This window comes from Polistes fuscatus, unplaced genomic scaffold, assembly GCF_010416935.1.
Source record: "Polistes fuscatus isolate 324 unplaced genomic scaffold, CU_Pfus_HIC Scaffold98, whole genome shotgun sequence".
NCBI lineage: Eukaryota > Metazoa > Arthropoda > Insecta > Hymenoptera > Vespidae > Polistes > Polistes fuscatus.
The window spans coordinates 1-10,485 of record NW_025113182.1 but is presented as its reverse complement, the minus strand read 5'-3'; the positions used below and the strand labels follow the sequence as shown (position 1 = coordinate 10,485).

At 31.9% G+C, this 10,485-nt stretch overlaps 1 pseudogene; it reads left to right on the top strand.

Moving 5' to 3' along the window:
• The first annotated feature begins 229 nt into the window (after window positions 1-229).
• On the top strand, window positions 230-7,102 carry LOC122525859 (annotated as a pseudogene).
• Window positions 7,103-10,485: the final 3,383 nt, after the last annotated feature.

Sequence of the window (10,485 nt, the reverse complement as noted above, 5' to 3'; positions counted from 1 at the left end):
TCTATAGATTTACCAGAATATATACATTGACCGTGACATATACAAAAAATGATATTGAAAGAATGAATTGGTTCGCGTACTTCGTCTAGGGACAAAAACGTTGAAAGAAAATTATATATTCCGCTGCTGATAATAAGTTATTGTAAAGAATCGTTTCTATATTTCCTAACACAACGAAAAGTACATAGATTTCTGATGAAATTCTCCGATTTCAATTTTAATTTCAGAAATGGCCGAAGAGACACCGTTATGGCTGAGCCTCGAGTTTTTGGAAAATATGTTGCGGAAGGTGAAAAATGACAATTCGATCAGTGTGATCGATATATCTTCAAAACCGGCGACAGCTAAGGGGGACAACTATAGTAGCGATTTGTACAGAGTTTCAGTTGAATTTGCATCCAAACAAGATGACCGAGAAGTTATGAACAAAATATCCTTCATTGTTAAAGTCGCACCATCGGGAGATACTGTGCAAAGAAAAGTGGTAGGTATTATAGTCTTTTGTTTTTAAATTAGATTCACGATTGAGAGCATGATGCCTAGGTACAAGGAGGACGATCGAGATATGCGTTTTCGTCCAATTTGTGTTGTTGAAAATGAGGAAATAGCAGGTACTATAATTCTCCACGAGGGGGGTGGTTGTGTTCAGGAATTCAGATTTTAGTACGTGTTTTTTAAAATAAACAAATTAGTTAGGGCGAAGTTAACGTAACTGATTATATATTAATATATAATTTTATTATTTTATAAAAGCTAATGTAGGATTTTTAATAGGAAAAACAGTTTTATTACAATTACTAATAGCACGAGAGCCCGTGAGTGCCAGACCTTCGGATTTTCATAAAAGCTGAAAATTTTTCTATGTGTGTCCCTAATACAGGTAAAAATGATCCCCACCCATGAAGCTGAGGCAGCGGTGGCTTTGGCAGGTAACAGGTAACAAAGGTGTATAAAATTCCATCTCAAATTTATCATAAAATAAAACTGAATTAAATATTAATTTATTTATTTTTTTTATTTTTTTTTATTTTTTTTTTTTTTTTTTTTTATTTTTTTTTTTTTTTTTTTTTTTTTTTTTCTCTCTTACGACGCTCAACACTCACTACTCTTTGTCGCTCGTGCATTCATTCGTCGCATTCACACCGTCCATTATTTAGTCCGTTGTATCAGGTTACTTAAAATCTAACCGATACCTATCGCCTTATGCTAACAAACTAGCGTCTTTGTCGGCAGACCCAAAAAATAAGACGGCGACGCTTACCGTCTCCTACACTAATAAGAATAAAAAAAATATTTTTCTGTTACATAAAATTTATAATCTTATACGAGGTATATTTATTGCGATTTGATTAGCTACTCCGTTAACTATGATTAATTAATCGATTAATTTTCTTACAGCTCAACAGGTTAGTTTATATTGTTGATTTTATGGTTTACTGTCTAAACTTAATGTAACTGGCAATTACATTTTGCATGCGGTATTATTCATTTTATACTCAATAATTGAGTTAAAGATAAATTGATTCCATTTCACAATTTTTTACAGATATACAGAATGATTTATAGAGATTTTTTCATGCTATTGTTATTTTTTCTTGACTTTGTGATCATAACCAATTATTCCATTTTCTTCAGTTTTTAATTTTTTATTTACTTCGTCGACTTATATATATCTATTTTTTTCCTAAGTTAAAGGTACAACTATATATTTGAAAAATCAGATCCATCAATCGACGCACTCTCTAGTGGCAATAGAAATCATCCTTTCTTACTGCATACACGTAGACAAATTTATAACACTGCGATCGTTCTCTTTGATTAGCTTCGTTATTGAGAGTAAGAATAAAGAAAGACAATCTAAATTACGATGAAGCGTGTAATTAATCCTCTGTACTCGGCGCCGTTTCAAAACGTACCTACCGGCAATTCGACGCTATTCTTAAGTCATCATATTATATAGCATAACTTTTGAACTAAGTAAGGTATCGTGACGATGTTTGATTTATCTAAATTTGTCCACATCGATGAACATATATTTGCAAACAAATCAGAAATTATTTCTTATTATTTTATACAGTTATATGCTAGACTTACGTTGTCACGCACTGACAGCCGAGTGCAAAGGGTAAAATTGAAAAAAATAAGATTAATGATATCGAATTATTCGCCTAGGTCGAGCAATCAAAGATCTTCGACACGGAAATATCGATGATGGAGAACCTGTTGAGGAAAATGAACGATCTAGTTGGACCAGCTCATATTCTCAGTCCACAGGTCTTCTATACTAAGAAAGAATATCCGGGGTTTCTAGTGATAGAGGATCTAGATCCACTTGGATTTCGCATGGCTGCCGTCGAGCTGGTCTTGACCTTCCTCACTCCTTGTGTGCGATGCGAGCATTGGCTAGATTTCATGCGAGTAGTTTGGCCATATGCGAAAAGGTGAGAATCTATTTTATCGAAAAAAGGGATTTTCACCTACAGGAGACATTACGGTTGTACACAAACGAATTTTTACTAGCTTTAGTATATTAGTAGTACACCTTTTAGGTATTATCGTGGTAATATATTCGGTGAACTGGACAGCCAATTGTGAGAAAAAAGCTTCCAAAATTTGCTTTTTTTATACTCGTGCTTATCTTCTTGTAAATTCAATTTTTTATCAATTGGCGTAATAGCGTAGGTAGTAGCGTTTTCGGCTGTCGATCCGATGGGTTTATGTCCGATTCTTCTAGGGGGAATCTTTATTTTATAAGTTATTTAAATATATAAGTTTAAAAAAATTTTTAACTTTATTAATTTTTAATTATAACAGGAAAGAGAATAAAAATATCACTAAAAAATTGGAAATATAATAATAAATTTTTAAAAATCTTGCGCAAATAATAAGAAACGATTATTGGTTGAATTACTGTTATCATTTATTCTTTAACCAGTAAACATCATATAAAATATATACAATTTTAATAGTAATAAATAACGATTATATATATATATACTTTAATCATTAAAAATTTCATGCAAAAAATTTAATTAATTCAAAAAATATTTAATAAATATTAATAAATGTGTGTGTGTAAAAAAATTGTTTTAAGCCTATATATCGAAATAACTTAAAAAAAAAAGATTCCCCAAGAGAAAAGTCGGATACTAACCCATCGGATCGGCAGCCGTAAACGCTATTACCTGCGCTATTGCGCTAATTAATAAATAATTAAATTTACAAGAAGATAAGCACATGTATAAAAGAAAGCAAATTTTGAAAGCTTTTTTCTCAAAATTGGCTGGCCAGTTCACCAAAATATTTTATCACGAGAATACCTTAAAGGTGTACTACTAATATACCAAAGCTCGTAAAAATCCGTTTGTGTACAACCGTATTGTCTCCTTACCAGTAGAAAAAAGCTTCAGGATTATAATGCTTACCATAAGCTGCAAATTTTGTTCCTATGAATAGGAGTGCGAAACTCGCGTAGCTCGAATCAAAATGCATACATGCGAAATGTCTATCTGAAATAAATGAAGTTCAATATCCCTTATAATCCTTTATCGTTGAACGTGTTCCAATGTTAGGCAGGCTTTTTCTTTAGAAAATTTAAAAAGGCTTCTATGCGGATATGTGTAAACGGACATGATGTAACAATAATTATTTCGTAAATCATTTATTTGAAATTAAATATATGTATATCAATAATTAGATAATACAATATGTTTTTAGGAACCCGATCACAAAACGCTTTACACCAGAGGATTATACTACGATAAACAAACTTCCGGATTAAGATGCTTCTTCATTCTTGCAACAAAATCGTTAGCCGAACAAGTAAAAAAATGGCCTAATTTTGAGAAGTGAGTTCTATAAATACTTTAGTAAGTTAAAAAAGTTTTTATAATAGAAACAATTTTGATATTGGTCAAATTTACTTAAGTTTTTCCATACATACGGAGGCACTACCAGATGTTAACTTTAGATCGATATAAGACTTGATGGTATATCAATAGTATTCCTTTAAGGTGTTCCCGCATTGAAATTTTAAAACAAGCTGGCTAGCCAATTCCGAGGAAAAAGCCTTCAAGTTTTGTATGTTTTTACCTGTAATATCATTAAATTATCAAGTTGAACGGTAACGTAGATACTAACGTACTTGCCTATCTCATGAGTGAATTAAAATTCGATTCCTCGTACGGAGATTTTGGTTTAATAATTATAATACAATTTATAATCTTAAATAAATTCATAATTACAAATATTATCAAATTAAATCAGAATAATTTTATTTATCTATAAATAACTGTTAATCTCAATACGATACTTGAATTACAATTAAAGAATTATATATAAAACTTCAATAGTAATCAATAATTGTACACAAAATTCAAAACTTACGAATGATAAAAAATTATACAAACATTTTGTATAATAATGAAAGCAATAATGTTATTTATTAGTTATTATCATTACTGAAATGTTATATACGTAATTATATAACTGTTGAAAAATTAAACTTTAACGATAATTCGATATTATAATAACTCTTTGACTGCTAAATGCTTTAAGTTGAAATGTTTCGCGTGTGCTGAGGACTAAATACTTTTGCGCGCAATGCCGACAGTCGTTATCAGAAAATAAGTAACAAAATATAGCATACCATTCAAAAATGCAAATTTTACCTTTAAATTTCAGATGCAACTAATCCTAGCAACAAAAAATTGACATTACATTATACACCTAAATTTTTCATGCAACTTTTGTTGTATAAACTTTTCTGCTACTATTATACTTTCGGAGCTATCTTGGTGGCAAGAGTTAGTGAATCACTCTGTATATTAGAGATATACGAGAGAAAAAATTTCCAACAATACGCATGAGACAGCAGTAAACAGTCAAAGTCTTTTCGCTGAGCGCGCATATGCGTCCATGGGCACTACCGATGGTTTACGCTGGACGTATATCTGCGCCAGTAGCAGTCAAAGGGTTATTAACACGTTCGTCGCCACGTCACCCAGATCTGGGTGATGGGTATGCTTCCGTGGGGGCCCCGTCATCCAAATATGGGTGACGCTCTTCTTATTCAAGTTAATACGACTTTCAGGTGGATTTTTAAACCGAATTTAATGGAATCAGTATTGAAATATAAATATAGGATATACAACATAAAAATACTACAAATATACATATTATACTATACATTTTACTAATTTATATAAGATAACATATTGCATTATACTATCTCGTATGGTGTGCGTTGAAACATTGTAAACATATTTGTGGTGAATTCGGACACTTGGAACAATAGGTCGTAGTTTTTTTTACTAAATATTAGGTCTACCGGAAAGTTCTGTCCGTTTTTAGAATGAAACAAATGAAACAAAAGGAAAAAAATTTTTTAGAGTGCAACAAAAAGGAGTCCTGATAACAAAGTATCAAAAGGAAAATTATCGAAGTATCGAATGAATATCAAAGTATCGAATGGAATATTATGAATGTTATGAATGGAAAACAATACTCGAGTTACGTCCCTGTTATTTCCCGCTTATCGCTCTGTTTATGTTTCGGCGCTCCGACAGTCGAATTTGTTCCTCGGGGAAACTCATTGCAATCGCGCTTGGCGACGAACGTGTTAAACTATTATTTTGTAGATAACATCAAATTATTAGTATTTAATTTGATAATATTGGTCAATATTGATTTATTTAAAATTATCAATTTTACGAATTATTAAAAAAAACAAATCTCTTCACGAAGAAACGAGTTCTGACCATTTTAATATTATAATTAAATGATTTATACACGAATATAAACACAAGCAAGCGAAACATTAAAAATATTTTTCTCGAAATTAACTAGTCAGCTTGCTTAAATATTTTAATGCGAAAGTACTTTAAAATATGCTCTACTAATATACCAAGTCTTATACTGATCTAAAATTAACATCTGGTAGTGTCTTTTTGATAATCTAAAAAATTCATGGATAAGAATAGGCTCAAAACTTTTCAACCAACCCTCGTATGTATAAGTTATATGTGTAAATAATTTTATTAAATGTATTCATAGATATGGAGAGAAAATTGACAAAATATCGGATAAAATCTATTATGAGACTAGCAACGCAATAAAACACCGAGATGATGAATTTAATGTTATAAATCATGGTGACTTCTGGGTGAACAATATGATGTTTCGTTATAATGATGAAGGAAAACCGATCGATCATATCTTTGTGAGTATAACGATACGATTTCTATTCGTCGTTTCCCATTTTTCTTTGATCATTGGAAAGATTTTAAAGGTACATCGTTTGTCGAGGGAAAATGTTCAAAGTAAAAACAACCATTGATGAAAGCTTAGTTTTTGAACGATAAACGATTCAAAATATTTCTGAATCTCATAATTGATTCGACATGTAATAGATAATCGATTAATCTGTTTGTAAGATTTAATAACGAGGGAAAGAAATCTGAAAAGAATTTCTTATAGGACTGCAGGTATACATAAACATGCAGCTTGGTAAATACCGAAAGCCGGAAAGTTAAAACGTTCGAGTTCAATCAGATTTAGCTTATTCTTTATTTCTATGTAGGCTACCTAGTTTGGAAACTCATCAGCCTTTAAATTAAGACCAAAAGGTTTGCCATTTTGCAAAGGAAAAGCTATGCGCTCATATTTTTTTGTTATCCTCTACATCTGAAAAAAAAACAATTCAACAATATCGAAAGATAAGATATTCAGTAAATCATGGTCGTCGTTTCAAGTCACAAGATAACAAAATCATCTTAAACAAATATAAGTGACTTTATTTTTCGAAGGAAAAGAAACAAATCCAAATTCTATCGTATGTTTATCGAAAGAGAACATACCCGGAATAGATTTTAGGGTAAATTTTGATCGATGAAATTTTATTTTTTTCTATATTCACAGGAGAGCGACATCTTTATAGCAAAAGATAAAAATGTTCGGATATGTAACGTCAAAGGTACAACGACTCCTCGTATTGATACGCGTTATGAATAATGAAATAAACTCGATTTTATCGCGTACAGGTGTACCAAGAAAGGACCTGTCCGTACTGATCGCGATTAACACTAGAAAATCCGACGATTGACGTATACCTACTTCTATCAAAAAGCTCAAATATTTGTTTTTTTAAGTTATTATTTAAGAAAAGACGTAGCAATTTTTACGTTTTTATATAAATTTATCTATTTTATGAGCGAAAATTAAATATTAACTGAATAATATATAATCATCAACTTTAAAAAGAATTACGCGTAAAATTCAAAGTCATTCTTTACAAGTTACAATTATTTAAGAGGTAAGATGCAGTCTGAGGCGTGAAAAAAAGGAGAATTTTTAATAATTTTGTTCTTATAATAATTAGATTTGTTTTAAAAAACTGATTACACAGAATTTTTATATTATGTTTCAACTTGACTTGTACAAAATTCCAGAAAAAAATATTAATTATTTATAAAAATATCGCCATCCTTGTTGGACCCCGTTTTCGCATGTAGTGCTTTGCAGTGACTGTCAAAATATTGTGGGAAATAAAAGGCCTGGTGTTAATTGATTGTAATTTCTTTAACCTAAAAAAATCAAATTTTATTAACTAACAAATGATCTTAACTTAAATTCATTTTTTTGCACTTTTTATTCTGATGCTTATCTTTACTCTGACGATTCTCTTTACTCTTTACTCTGATACTTCTCTTACACGCGACTATTCTCTTTACTCTTTACTCTGATATTACTTTTCACACGACTAACTAAAATCCGTCTTTTCTGTATCTCGCTGCTTACCGCATATTACACATACACACTTTCTCCTATATATATATATTCGCCTTTATCTTACATCACTTATTTCTTCATCTACGCAAAACACATTCACACGCATACTCTCTCATTCCTTCATATCATAGCAACGGAGGACAACGTTTTTTGTGGCTTTACCTATCAGAAAAACATCTTTATCATATTGAAATAGCTCTGTCGATTTGGAAGCATCTTCGTCTTATTCTAGAAGTATCTATTTATAGTCTTTTCTTTTGCGTATTTACCTGAAACTAGCTTTTCGGTTGAAATCCCCACTTCGTACCATCGCGAGAACAACGGATTACATAACACAATCATCATCGTTAATACAATCATCACGTGATACCACAATTTAAAATTCCAGACCACGTGTGTCGGCTATCTGAAATTTGACATTCCCATTACACTTTTTGCACTTTACAAGATTCAAAATAGCCGTAATACAGAAATAAAGTTTATTATTCTATATTTAAAACGACTATCTTCAGGTAAATCATCTTCTATGTCACATTTTAATTTTTTAGCTGATGACTTGCAACACTTTCATCACGTTCCGCTATTTTTGGATTGAAAACATCTTGCCTTTTAACGGTACGCGACTATACAGTCAATTAATTCGTTTCTTTATTTTCACCTTTCGATGTTTCTCCTTTCTTTTTGTTTCCACAGAGTTTATAAAATATAATAGGCGGATCGAAAACGGTTGCTTTCTGCTTCCATCTGTTACCTATCAATTGTAGGATATCTTGGAAACTATTCATCGGATTAACTTGAATTTTGCAGAGAATATTTTTTAAACATCATACTTCAAGAAAAAAAAACCAAAAAACAAATCCATTTTTAGAAAATCCTGACTGCATCTCACCCCTTAAGCAGAACACGTACGACAAAAAAAATATTCGTCGCTTTATTATTAGTATATTCTACGTTCAATCGTTAGTAAATACGGACATGTTTATCTACCGCTCCCGAGAGAGAATGTAAGTATTTAAATAATAATACATTATGTTGAGATACTGTGTAACGTATATTAGGTTTACATCGCAAATACAAGGGTGAGCGACCAGTGTTCTATCGAGGTAACACTGCACCCACGCAGATAACCGCGTGTTCAAGCCTTTAGCAAAAAATCTTTGACCATGGAAATTAACAACATCCCACCTCTTAAAATCGTCAATAACGGCAACAGATTCATTATTCAAAATACCGAAATAGGTCAATCGTCGATGGAAACAAAACAATCCTCTAACCTAGCTCGTACAGAAAAGAGAATAATCAAAATAGATAATAGAAACTCGTGTATGGAAAGTGAGATGGATACAGACTCGGAAGATTCGTAAAACTGGTTTCCCGCTAAATCAACCAAGTTACAAAACTCAAAAAAACTCAAGATAAATGAACAAAAAAACATTAATAATAACTCTTATGCATCATTGCCAACAAATGACTCCAAGACATACCATTAAATATAACACTATATCAGTGTGGTTTTGTATATGTATATAAGGTAAATAATCTTAATTCCTATACTGTTGAGATTTTTACGGAAAGTAAAACTCAATCGGTTGTTCTGTAACAGAAAAACGACAATGAAAGTTACTTTTTCCTCGTTACACTTTTATTTACTCTTTTTTATTAAGCTTCTTATCTTATTATGACACTAAAAATTATCACACACGTGTCTTCTGTTCTCTTTGTTCGTATCTATGTATTCCTCTCTATCCATCAATCCATGTTGTCAAGTTCACTACCGACCGCGATAGCGCGACAAATTCAATTTAAAGAAAGTACATTTTCTTACATGTATATACAAAATTTATAATAGGTTTGATTTATTGAAAATATTCAAGACTAGAATTTTATCCAGGCACTTAAGCAAAACCTCAAATTTATAGTAAAATAAATTACATTTTCTTGAAAGTAATAAGTTATTTATTTGATTAGAAGTGAACGATAATTACATTGATAGCATTATTATTGTATTTGCCAAAATTCTCCAACACGGAGTCCTCCGGCGATTGGATTAAGCTAATTATGAGGAGGGTGAAAAGGTGAATTAAAATAAATAAAACACTTGGTTGAGCCAATTAGTGCAATGCTTTATTGGCTCGTCAGGGAAAAGCCTTGCGGCAATAAACCCACGAACTATGTCCGTGATCTACTTCTCGTCACGATTAACCCGGATGGGCAATCTCGTTGAAAAAAAATAGAAATTATATCTCTCACCGTTAATTATCGCCTCTACGTCTCGGTTATCGTGGTTATATATTAATTATCGCTTATGCGATATACCACTGTGATGGCGCTATACTCTTAGGTATAGCCGTTACAATCCGTCAACTCTCTCCTCCACGGTACGAGTCACCGTCCTCTTATATTATCGACTTTGCGATCCACCACCGTCGTTATAATATCTGTAAGACGTATTCGTCTTAACAGGTAAATTTTGTCCTTCTAATACTTCTCTCGCTCGTTGTCTCCAAGTATTCTCGTAGGCGTCCAGCGAAGGACTAGACTGAATGTTTTTTGTAATGGGACCTTCAGGGTGCACTCACTCGACGGTCGAGTGGTGGGGGTGTGGACGCTAGTTCTAGTAACTCTCTATCGATTAGGCGCGCACAAATCTCTTTTGTTAGTACTATCGATTGTGGATACGATCGATTCCGATCGTAC